The following is an 11468-nucleotide window of genomic DNA, read 5'->3' as shown; positions in this document are numbered from 1 at the left end:
TTCTCGAAAATGTTTGGATCTTGGTTTTCTCAACATTTGTTGGATATAAAGGTGGAGTTAATTGAGGATTTATGGAAAAGTAGTGTTGATGATGTTACTGTAATTTTCTCTTTACCTTTTGTTCCAATGTATCCTTGAAGATCCAACTTTTCCATGACATCATCCATAATTAGAAGGACAGAAGCGGCATACTTAGCCGTTCGATCAGCCTGCTCATTTCCCAATAAACCGATGTGACTTGGTACCCATAACATTTCAATTTTTCCGTCGGGTGTTGTAATTATATTCCTTAATTTGTTGATGGTGCTCCATCTCGAATTCGAAGTATTCCGAATAGCTAGTTTGAAGTACTTTCGTTAAATATGTGATTTAGCATCTACCACGGCACAAGCAGGAGGCAGATCAGAAGATTTTGAGCCATCTGTGTATAAAAGATCAATTGTTACTCTCCCGTACTTGGGTTTTTTCAGCTATCATATCCCTGAAGACGTAATTCGAAGTGTCTTCTTTCTTGTGCGTAGACAGCGAAATGTAAAAGAGCAGTCTTTCAAAATCCATGAAGGTTTAACACGTGTAGGGAGTGTTCAATTCTTTTGCGACCTACAAACAATAGTCAATCGCAGATGGTGACTTTGGAATTTTCTTCACAATAATAATCTTCCTCACGTCATCACCGAGAATAGATTTGTTTGAATTAAGAAGCTTGGGCACTATTGTAGCTTTTAACTCTTAAATCTATTTTGTAAGGATAAGGACCAGTGTCAATTATAATAGTATTTATGGGCGTCGTCTGAAAAGCATAACAACTTGCTCTGACGGCTTGGTGATAGACCGATTTAAAGATATTGATATTAGATTTGCAGCTATTGCCATAAATTATCAAAGCATAGTCAATCTTGCTTAAAACAAGCATTTTGGTAAGATAAGCAATAGTGTTAATGTGCGCATGGCTTTTCCAAGCAACGTACTGTATGAAATTCACTCTTAATAAAATAAATTTTTTTTTAATTATTATTATTTTTAATTATTGGAAAACGTGAGCCCAAGAACACGGAGCATCCGCACGTTTAGTACCGGTAAGTCGTTAATATGCATGAGTAGATTTGCTGCATCGCACATCTGCTTTCGACAAATGTGCACGTTTTTTTATATTTGTGTATAAATTTTAGCCCTTGACGAGTTTGCCGATGTGGAGATCTAACGTCCAATAGATTCGAGGATGTTGATTGCCTTCATGTTATCTTTTTCTTTTGTAAAAATGTATACATCGTCCGCGTAGAGACAATGTTCGATTCTCGGTACACTGCAGAGAATAGGAAGAGAAGAGGAAGTACGGAGAACAAATTGTAGAGCTATTGCTAAGAAAACGATTGCGAAGGTGGGATACAGAGCGAAAGCACTGTAAATTTTATGTTTAACATTATTTGTATCGCTACGGCCTGTATATTTGAGTTTAAATTTATGCGTTTGTAAGGTATACTTGATTGAGAGGTTCTACAATGGATCTCTTGAAGCGATATGAAGGCTGGACTGAAATTAGTTACGAGTGTACGGAGTTCATCAAAATTTTTAATGTTCCATTGAAGAATTTTAAAAACTTTATTTAATTGTAGTGACATGGACACGGGGTGGAAAGTAGTAAATAGTAAGCTGATATTTCAGCGTCTCCGTCGAAGATGTCACTATAAGAATTTTGTGTGAATAATTTGTTCTTACCAGCACTGTACTTAGGTGTTTGCGTAAATTTGAAGTGCGACGAGTGGGCACACGTAAATAGTTTGAAATTCAAGGTTGATTGAGGGATGAAAGATTGGATTCATTATAGCTTGTAATTTGTTGACCAGAGTTGAGAACTGGTGATTCTGGGAGATTTAGTTTATTAGATTTTGGCATACGTGTTGTTGTTTTAATTTTTTCAATTTTCGCTGTTGTTTTGAATTTTTCAATATTATCGTTAGCGGGTAATGGAACTGGTCCGGCAATGTAATTTTTGGTTGATGGTAGAACAGGTTTTTCATTGGAAGGAGTTGGAGTTAAAGGCTTATTAAGCTCGATTTGCGAGGCAACAACAGCGTAGGTATTGCTTTTGCTAATTCTTTGGGTTCCAGATGGATTAATTTCCCGGTACTTGCGTTGAGCTTCACAGACGCTACAGTAATTTTTTCTTTTGATCTTTAGAATTTCACGCATTTGTGTAAAACGTGGGTATTCTTTAAGCAGGGGGCATGGACTACGCCTTTAACCGAGCTCAGTTTGTCATGCATTTTAGCGGATATAGCACATAAATTAGCTAATGATTTCGATTTTATGAGGTTTTCGGCTGCGCGCGGGTTTCCAGCGAGGACAAGTAAATTCCTATCGCGTATAATCGAGATAGAGTCTATATATATGTTGTAATGCTATCGAATGCTTTTTAATAGCAAAAGGGCTGATTTGCGAAATTGTTATGGAACGATCAGTTGGAGAAATCACAACATATTTTTTGTCAATAGGAATGATGCTACTGATTGGCAACACAGGAAAATCGGGATTTTTAATTTTTTTTCGTTGGAGGGATACGTCCGCTAATAGATGAAATCTATTTGAGTTTTTATCTGGCGTCCCCGGGGCCGTTATGCCTTATGATTGTCTATTATTTAATAAATTGTGTTGTAATCACTCACTTGAAAAGGTTTGGGAACTGCTGAGGATAATAACAATTGTTTTCAATATTTTATTTTTATTTTTCTTTTATGTTTTTTTGTATTTTTTTATTATGCTTACAGAGAACAAAAGCAATCTGGTATCTGCGAAAACACTGGTATTTTGCAAAAACACAGAAAACACACGAGTTAAACACGCAAAATCACCCAAACCAATTAAAAAATCGCAGACGAAATACAAAACATGCACTACTCTGAACACAAGTCGATATAAATTGATTTCAAAATTTTAAACGCATGGTTTCAACTGATTAAAATAAAAGCTACCTCCAACATTTTTTATACGTCTGTTGCTTTGCTATAAATGTTTTTGTTATGTCTGTGACTTACCGGGTAATAAAAAGTATAAAAAAAATAATGTTAAACAAATAGGAAAATTATATTCGGTCTTGACCGAATCTTTTGTACCCATCACCATTATCTTAAAAGAGAGAAAGTAAAAGAACTAAGTTTTCATGCTCTATAATATACAGTGTGGACGTAGCTGATTTTCTGTATTTCCGAAATAAAAGTTTTCGTCGAATAGACGTGTGGGCGTTGTAGATGTGCCCTTTGAAAAGTTTAGGTCACTAACGGGAGAACGTGCACGACAGATATTACAAAATTGGGCTAATAGGCAGATGGGCAAACGAAATGATGAAAATGCTTAGCTGCAGAATGTTTACTACAGACATTACATAGACTAACAGTCACATGAACAGACGAACATGCTTAAACCGAGGTAGAAGTTGATGCTGGTCAAGAATATATATACTTTGTGGGGCCAAGAATGCTTTCTTCTGAGTGTTGAAAACGTTTTGACGTAACCCAAGACTTTGCGTATAAATTTGTCTTGCGCTACTAAGATAAGAAATTCAACCACAAGTAAAAATATAGTTTTTCAAAATTCGATTTCCACTTACCCATGTGCTCGTAGTGCCCTTATTATATACTTGAAACTCTGAGTCATGAGATAACGTTTAATGCCGGTTGGGGATGAATGTTGCATGGCACAGGTTACAATTCGCGTTCTAGAGTAAAAAGCAACGGAGCTATAAAACGTCGTTAATGACTACTTTTTGGTGATATTTCCCTATTAGGTTCGTCTATCCCGAAATAACAAGGCTTGTTTAACGATAAATTTTCGGTTAATCAATGTTCAGATGTAGCAATGCTCTGCAACTCATCGTTAAGCTAACTAAAATCTATTTTACAGAAATCACGGGTTTGTCATTGTCGCAAATTTTCTAGTTTGGATTATAATTTACCAGTTTCTTCTGCAGATACATAGCAAATGTTATTTTTTCTTTGTCACATTAAAAGAGATGTAGAATTATGACGATTTATATAAACTAAAAATTTGCATGAAAAATTTTTACAAAACTTTATATATGTACAGTTTAGATATATGAAACATATACTTATAATTTAAAAGAGAGAAAAATACTTTTTGTCAATTAGTTCAGGATATAAAAAAAATTTTGCACGCTTTTCTTAAAGAATAGTTTTTCACAATTTCTACTCTGCAGTCAGTGCGTGCTACGGCAACATAAAAGTAAATTATTTTTATATTATTTCTTATATGTTTGGTAGAAAGCCCTTGTAAAAGGCAAACGGTAGCGTATTGTGTAGTCTTTTCTAATTTAAGGCAATTACAATAGCAGTGTGAAAGTGTCAAGCGTTAAATGAGTAGAAACAAATTGTATTGAGCTTGACGTGTGCCTTCCTCTCCCAATTGTTCACTTATGTTTGTTGCTCTTATTGAACACTCATAGATAGTAGGACAATTATACCTAACTCTGATTTCTTAGTGAAGATGGGTGGATGCCAGGACATAAAAGTTTTCTCTAATCTTTGTTAGGCAGAGTATCGCAAGAGACCAAATAAATACCTTAAAGGGCATCGAGATGATCCGCAGAACGAATTTCCTAGGATACAAACAATCACTGTTGTAAGTGAGACTGACATAACGTGTTTCGAATGTCTTGTACCGATCAACTTTGTCCTGTTGTCGCCATTCAGGCCTAACAAACATCATTTAAACTCAACTCAGGACGAGTGCGAAGAACTTTTGAACGCCCACCGATGAACCTCTGTACAGCAGATGGTTCAGAACAAAACCATCTAGGGAAATAAGAATCACAGTATTATTCGTTACGATTATTATGTAATTTTAATCTTAATTTGATTTTTTATTTTATTATATACCGTTATCTAATCGTTCCGGTTCATCTGCTTAATAGTAGCTGTACTAGCTTTACAAGGTTTTCTAGCGTTAACTTATCATGTGTTATGTTTCGCGCAGAAGGACTTCAAAACCATCCAGCTTTTATCAATCGATTCAGAAAGTGATTCCGATTTTTGTTTGTCTCTGTTTCTGATTCTTCTTTGTTTTATGTTCATACTGAAGCTTAGTTTTCCGAGATATTTTGAAGAAATTTTGTAGGCTGAGAGGTTTTCAACCAAAAACGAACAGAATTCAAATCTCATTCCATCGAATCATTCCTGGAATTATTCGCAATAAATTTTACAACATTTTATTAAAAAAAAATTCTTCATTTTTCATATTTCTTAACAAAAATCGTAGAAAATGTATTTTGGCTAACTGCAACAACGCGGAAAACTTGCATGAGCTCTCTCACCACCACTTTTTGTGCCCATCCCTTGTAACAGGCACGGTAGTGGGGAGAGAAAAAAACAAAGAAAGAAAAGGCAAACTTTGGCAATCTTGAAAAAGCGACAAGCGGCGCGTAGGGGGAAAAAAAGAAAAACTTGGGGAACTCTGAAAGGGAAAAAAAAAGTTCTGGATAATAGCGTCGAGTCGGTTGCTTTTTACTTGCTGTGCTTTTTAGAAAAATTTTAAGAAAAGAAAGAAATCTTTAACAGTGTTATTAAGAAATTATAATAATATTTAAAGGGAAAAATTTCACTTCCATGCAATTCAAGTATAGAGGGAATCATTCCAATTAATTTAATGAATTCTTGCCTAAAATGGCATGTGCATAAAAACTTGTGACTTTGGTGTAAAACAACAACAAAAACTACAAATCATTTTTGGTTGCTATATTATCGTTTGGCTCTACATGATACGTTTTGAGAAGAAGGAGGGTAGAACGTGAGAGAACCAGCATAACGTCAAAGGAGCACACCAACCGGTGCGCGGCGTCTCTATGAGGGAAGCAATCATTGACTTTTCGTTCGAGTATTATTTCCATAATATTAATCCTACTCTTTTTTGCGATAATTGTAGAACTTGTAAGTAGTTAATACACCTTTCAGCTATGGCGATGCGCATCGACGTGGTTGGTAGTTTCGGTAAGTTATTTTATGAAATTGATTATTAACCCTTGCCCAAAGCGAAAATATTGTATTGGAAATATTGTACTAAGATTGTTTAACAACCAATGTTCATTTTGAACATTTTAGGTTTTGCAATATTGAATTAAATCACTGCAAGATATCGATAAAATTGTTTAATGACCATTGTTCCTTTTGAACATTTTGGGTTTCGAAATATTGAACCAAATCGTTATAAGTTTGTGATAAGATTGATTACTAACCATTCTTCTTTTTTTTGGAAAATTTTCGTTTTGAATTATGGAATTAAAACATTGCAATACATTCGTTGAAAAGGAAAGAAAAGAAATGTCTTCTTATTAGAAGGTAAAACACTGGTAAGACTTCCTGTGGGTGGCGGAGAGGCGAGGTAAAAGCAATGTGGCCAGGGCATGGATTAGATTAGTCAAAAGTTTTTTTTCAAAATTTCATAGTAAGCATGTTTTATTTTAAAATAATGGAATATCGTAGCGAGGCAAGTACCTATCACGTATCTAAATACCTTATACTTGGACACCCCCATCCGAGCGTGCTTTATAAGAACTTATTTATTTATTTGTTTTTTTAGTTATTTCACATCACTTTATGGTAAGCGCTTTCCTCTTCTTTCTTTTGATGCTTTACATCTTATCATTTGCGAATGAACTCCCAAATAGTTGAAAATTCATTCAATAATGGTGGAACGAGAGCGAAGAGGGAACGATCAAAATATTTTTAGAGACCGCACAGATGAAGAATAGCATTATGAGTTGTCTTTGACGCGAAAACTTTTCTGTAAAGCATTCGAAGAGCTTTAGATGTAACAAATCATGTTGTGGCAAGCTCAATATTTTTAATTAAATGGTTACGTAAAATAAATTTTACTTCTTTTTAATGTAGGAATGAGAGGATTATATGCACAGCTTACATTCTTATTCTCTTAATAAGTAGTTTGTTAAAGAATATTATTTCCATTGTTTTTGACTTTTCTTCTTTATATTTTATATCCCTTTTAATTTCATTTTCTTTTCCGTCGTATGTTAACATATTGTATATGGGCACGTATTGAATTGTCAAGTTCGATATTACTTTAACTACACGCCAACAGAATTTCGCTGAAAAGCGATGACGATTATAGATTTCATTTTGAAAAAAAAACTTGATAACTTACAGATAAATTGTAAAATGATGATGTATCACACAATGAGACAAGCTTTTAATCTTGCTTGCTGCTTAGCTTAAGTAGTTTAATTATATATGTGTACATTGCAAAAGATTTTATTACTCGACGTTTTCACAGACATTTGTTTGAAAAGAATTTAACTTAATTAAGGAATTGCTTTACAAACCATGATCTTAAGATCTAAGATAACGACATCGCAGATAGCGCATCCACTAACTCTTTCCCAACTAGATTTTTAGAATAAAGATATCAGACTGTCAAATGTCGAACATTTATTCGAACTTTGTGAACTAATTAATTTACGTATTTCGACTCTACATATTGTAAAATTAAAGATTTGGTCTAACTTAAACAAATGGCTCATGTTTATTATTTCATGCGTATTCTTAAACTAACTTCGATGATATCGATAAGCACAAGAAAATGTGTGCAACAACTGACAAAAGGTTTGTATTTTAGATTTACCCCTTTTCATCTATATGTCGGCCATGTTAAGAATTGCCCACAATGGTCGCGCAATTCTGAAAAGTTGAAGTTGTCGAAACGAGTGAAAACGACCCAATTATGTATTGCCACTTGTTTTACCGATATATTAAATTTAGGCCAACGACTCGCCTTTACTGCTATATATGTAGTCGTAACCTATTTAACCTTGTTTGTCTGTCTGGCTGGCGAATACTTCTCCAAATTTTCATGTTCAAAGTACATGTCATAACTATCGAGATATTTTGACGAAATTTGGTTTACTGGCGCATTTTGGACCAAATTGCCAAATTTATGAATATATTTGCTGCACTATAAATTGTCACATTTCTTTCTGTAGTTTTTATTCTTCTTTCGATTCGCAATATCTTCCAACGACGAAATTGTAAAATCTTTTTGAATAAGCGTTAGTTTCGAAGGGCTGAAAGAAAATAACTGCGTTCTGCTAAAACACGAAAGTGGAAGAAAGGCGCTAACGCAATTTAAAAATTTTGACGAATGCCGGAAATCTATTCTACACTGACCTTTGTTGTGGATGAGCATGCGGAAATATATTAAAATGTTTTCGATAAGCTGATTCAAAATTTTACGCTAATCACCCTCGTGACAACCTCGACAACGATGCCTGGGTATTTTAAACGAAACAATTTTCCTAATTTGTTGGTATTAATTTCTTATAATTATTATGCTTTTAGCTTATAATTATATTAAAAATAGTATTCATAAACTATTTTTAAAAAAGATGCATAAAAAAAATCTATGAAGAATAAAGAACGAACTAACGAACTAAAATTTGTCATCTGGAGTCTTCACATCTTTAGATGCTATATGTAAATAAGGTGCAATTAAATGATTACTCTAAAACCTGCAACACCACTTTGCCTTACTTAAGCAGTAGAGGTTTTGCTTATTATTTATCTCCGGTAATAAGCTTTATTTGCTTTGCATTTTTCTTATGCACAATATCCTGCTCTTTCTTAATCTTACCGTTAATCTTAAACTGCAAATAATTCTTTCATATATTCATTACAAATATTCCGCTTTCTTTTTGAAATCGCTTAAGCAACCCCGTTTGTTTGTTGTTAGCGTACGTAAGCCTGCAAACAACGAGAACAAACAGTTTGCCATAAACAGAGTAAAACAAACGAACTTTAACTGAAAGAATCATAAAAATTCCTTCCAAATTGTTATATCTTGTGGCCAAAAAAGTAAAAGGAAATGAAACTGTAAAAATATAGCAAGGATTAGAAAAACGTCGCTATTAATATACTAGTATTCATTATTGGGAAAATTTAAGCCTTTAAGAAAGTAAAAATAGCTCTCTACGCAAAGAGATATGTCTGTAACCCTCACGTCACTATCGACCTTTAGAATCTCTAGTTGCGTTTTCAAATATGAAAACAAAACAGTAGTTGGCGGTGCCATTGCCCCGTTCTTTCTTGGCAATGTAATTGGCCCGATACTTATAATGTTGTCTGAACTTTCATTCCTTACGTCACTTTTTCTACAGAGTATATTGTGTAAGCTTTTTATACTAATTAATTCAAAACCGTTCTCAAAATCATTTAAACTAATTTAATAAATGGAATCGACAGTTTTTACAATTGCGCATTATATGAAAGAAAAACGAAATTTTCAAAATGTGTCGGAAAAAATGAATGTGAAAAATATTGCGTCAGGTTGAACAATTTTTAAACGGCTGCACATGTAACAGCTCATACGAAAAATAGCCCGTCATATAGCAAAACAATCTAGCTAATAATATTTTATCAGGAAAATTAATTCATAAAAGGAGTTTGATACAAAAATTAAGTGCATGAAATTTGGACCGTATAGGTTTATCTCTTTCGAAATACCCCCTATTAGCATTCTCATAAAAAAGCAGTCTAATTTCTTGTAGTTTGTGAAGAAATTAATTTAAAAACAAGAACAAATTTAATACTCCCTGTAAGAGCTCCAAAGAAAACCATTCCTTTATTCACGGCTTTGTTTAATTGGGCTAGTCGATCACAGTATATTTCAGAATAAATTATTTTATTACGCGGCAGATGCTCATAACACACAATCCCACCATGCTGACAGCAAAATACTCTTTTCATGGATATCCTGCTTTAGTATGGTTTGAGATGGTTTACCTCGATCTATTGCGTTGCTTATGTTTGTTCGGGATCCATATTTCGTCACCAGTCACAATCCTTTACAGAAATGGACCGTTTTGGTTTCGCTTTGACAGTATATCGCAGATACTAATTCGTTGTGTTTAATGAATTTCATTTAAATTACGTGGAATCCGAATATCGGGCTTTTTTATGAAATCCCAACCATTTTATACAATCCCTAACAGTTGTCTTAGATGAATTAAGTTGTTCTGCAATCGCTATGTATCGATCAGCTTCAATCAGAACCTTCAATTGGTCGTGATCATTAGTATTTGGACTGCCAGAATGCGGTAAAACTTTCGATGAAAAGTCTCCAAAGTGAAATTTCGCAAACCAATTTTGGCAAGTGTTTTTCGTTACAGTATTATTTCCATACGCAGCTCATTTTTGTCTGCGTGTTTCCGGAGTTCTTTTACTTTTTTTGGAATGAAAAAGTAAAATATGTTTTATATGCCCCCTTTAATCTTCCATATAAAAAATTACCGCTCACTATCATAAAGGTTTTGCAAAATAAATATGAGCTTGCTCTATGTGTACCTGTGACCCTCATTATATGTCCGCCTATCTGAAAAAAGTTAATTTAACCTTGAAAGGAAGCGTTTTGCTTCCTTACTAATAACAAGTCCGTCCGCCTAAATGTTTGCCCGCAGACCTCAACCAGTCAGTCCGATTTGTCCGTTTACATGTCTTTTTACTGAACATGATCAGCCTCTTTCCGCTCAAACGCATGTAGCATATGCAACCATACAAAAATGTATTAAAAGTATAAACATGCAAGCTATATATAAAAATGTACTTGAAGTATTCACATGTAACACGTACAACTATATGAGTCTGTACTCAAATGTATAAAACGTATTCAAAGTATTCGCATGTAACATACAAGCTATGTATAAAAATGTACTCAAAGCGTTCGCATACAACTGTATGAGTTATATGAAGATGCATAAAATGTATTCAAAATGTTCAAAAGCATAAAACGTACTCAAAGTATTCGCAAGTAACATATCAGCTGTATATAAAAACGTATTGCCATCTAAACAGAAGAAAAAAATAAGTAAATACATTGTGAACGCATACCTAACGGTCATCCAAATCATACGATTTGGTACCTGGGTTAACAGTGAAAAAATGCATGTTGAACAGAGCAATAGAATAAGCAGAAGGTTAGGCATATGAACAAGCATAGCAATAAGGAAAAAAGGCAAAATAGCTGTAAACATCATGTATAAACGCATGAAGCCATAATCAGTATCGTAGAAGCATAGCAATAGGATAGACATAAGATGGCACGTAAGATAGTATTAGTGCTAAGATATGTATAAGTAATTTCATACAAGTCGGAACTGAGGTTGCGGCAAAAAGTCTGACAAACACGTTGAAGCCAACCTAAACAAAGCATACGTATAAGGCACATGTAAACACATATAGCCAGGAAAGTACATGTAACGGAACAGCGAGCGTGACTGCGACTATAAAAGAGCGTGTGTCATCACGCTCAGCCTTTCAAGTGTGTTATAGCCGCCTGAGGTAAGTGTTCACGGACTACTTGACAAGCCGACTGGTATTAATAGTTTTTTTTTTAACATTTACGGATAGGGGATGAGCTGGTTTAGCTTCAATCGCCATCCCTGAAGGACTCATAGA

Source organism: Glossina fuscipes, unplaced genomic scaffold (genome assembly GCF_014805625.2).
Source record: "Glossina fuscipes isolate IAEA_lab_2018 unplaced genomic scaffold, Yale_Gfus_2 267, whole genome shotgun sequence".
In the NCBI taxonomy this organism is placed as follows: domain Eukaryota; kingdom Metazoa; phylum Arthropoda; class Insecta; order Diptera; family Glossinidae; genus Glossina; species Glossina fuscipes.
Note: the sequence above shows the minus strand (reverse complement) of the source record.